General features: G+C 37.9%; 1 pseudogene; it reads right to left on the bottom strand.

Moving 5' to 3' along the window:
• Nucleotides 1-667: 667 nt before the first annotated feature.
• Nucleotides 668-1,182, bottom strand: Rpa3-ps2 (replication protein A3, pseudogene 2; annotated as a pseudogene).
• Nucleotides 1,183-1,843: the final 661 nt, after the last annotated feature.

The following is a 1,843-nucleotide window of genomic DNA, read 5'->3' as shown; positions in this document are numbered from 1 at the left end:
TTCTTTTGAGTACAAAATACAGAGAAAGAAACAATTATACAATGAAACAAAAACACAGTCATAAATTGACAGACATGGACAGATTGGCACATCAAGGTAGACAATAAATTGACAGAGAGAGAGAAGAAAACTAGATTTCCCAAAGGAACCCAGATATTTTACCTAAGAAACCCAGAACCAGAACAAAACATTCCTCCAGTAGGACCCAGAGAGGAAGCACGACATCTCCTGACCTCTGCCTGTCCCTAGGAGAGCTCTACAATAGCTCATGTTCATTTTCCTTCGCTTTCACCAAAGCATCCCTGGCACAGAAGAGGACTGCTTCTCTGAAACCCATTCTCCCACTCATTTCTAGTGTTTAAATTATCTCTAATCAGAGTCTAAAGACTAAAAGTATCTATGAGAATTATCTTCACTCCTCTAGATTTTAACATAACTCTAAACACATATAAAAAACTTTCTACCATTACCTTGTTCCTTTTTTGATAGTCTGACTTTTATTATTCAGACCATATATAAATAGACAGAGAGGCAATCAATTTAAAAAATATGAGAAGACTATTTGTAAACTGTCATACCAGATTTATAAGAAAATATATTTAAAAAGAGAAAATTAAATATTGGAAATTATAGGAGTCTCTTCCTTAAACTGAAGGTGTCTCCTTTAATAGTCATCAATGTAGCTCACTGGCAATCTTAGGAAATTCAAGAAGCTCATTCATGTTCTATAAGCCCTAAAGGAAAAAACTGAGGAAACTCATTGATAATTTACACAGCTTCATTTTAAAGTTCAAGATCAAAGTGATTACAATCTTCCTTAAACAGGATATAAGGTGCACATAGTGTGGTTGCCTTGGGTGTGGTTTTTCCCACTACTTCTATGATTCTAGAGATTTCTTGTCTAGTGGCTCTATCAATTGAATGGTTCCATGTTGTCCTTGTCCATTTGAAAGAATAAACATTTTTCTAGTGGGATGAATCTTTTACAACTTCCCCACAAAGTTCACAATTCAGTCAATATACTGTGTTAACATGCTGGTGATGATACGCCTTTGGGGAATTCCATTATGTTCACCATGTTTCTGCCATCAACACTCACAATCCCAAAGAAAGCAGAATATTACCTTTTCCCTTTCTGCAGGGTTTATTCCTCACTGATCCATCCTTTCCTGTGTTGTCCATCACTGTACTGCTCGAACTTGAGCTCCAAAGGTAAACCAAGCCATCTCATTCACCCAAAGAGTGTCTAAGGGAGGGAACGAGGACTAAAAAGAAAAAGACAATTAGACATTATAATGTGACTCCAGCCAGTGCTGAGGCTGAAGCAAGTTTATTTTTCTCTAGTCTGATTTTTATAACATTCTAAGTACATGCAAATGATAAGGTCAGTTCTAGGTCAAGGAACAAACAAAGCAATAAACAAAACTAGTCAAGAAACAAACAAGGCAATAAACAAAGTACTGTATTATTCAGGGACTTATATCCCCCACTGCCCCCAGAAGCATGAATAGCACTTCAGACATAGAAAACCTGGTCGATGGGGAAGAACGTTCAATCATAATGTGTTGTGTCTTCAGCAATAAAGTTTGACTATGTAGCTATGGTAAAAAATTAAATTCTTCCTTAACTCATTTTTTGGTATTTTTTATTTACATATGAAATGTTATTCCCTTTCCTTGTTTCCTGTCCATAAGCCCCCTATCCCATAAACTTCCCCTTCTTCTATAAGGGTGTTCCCCTCCCCATCCACCCCGTCCCCTCCCACCACCCCCTCCCGACATTCCCTTACACTGGGGGTCCAACCTTGGCAGGACCAAGGACTTCTCCTTCCTTGGTGCCCAAC

Source organism: Rattus norvegicus, chromosome X (assembly GCF_036323735.1).
Source record: "Rattus norvegicus strain BN/NHsdMcwi chromosome X, GRCr8, whole genome shotgun sequence".
Taxonomy (NCBI): Eukaryota; Metazoa; Chordata; class Mammalia; order Rodentia; family Muridae; genus Rattus; species Rattus norvegicus.
Note: the sequence above shows the minus strand (reverse complement) of the source record. Positions and strands in the feature narration are given on the sequence as shown.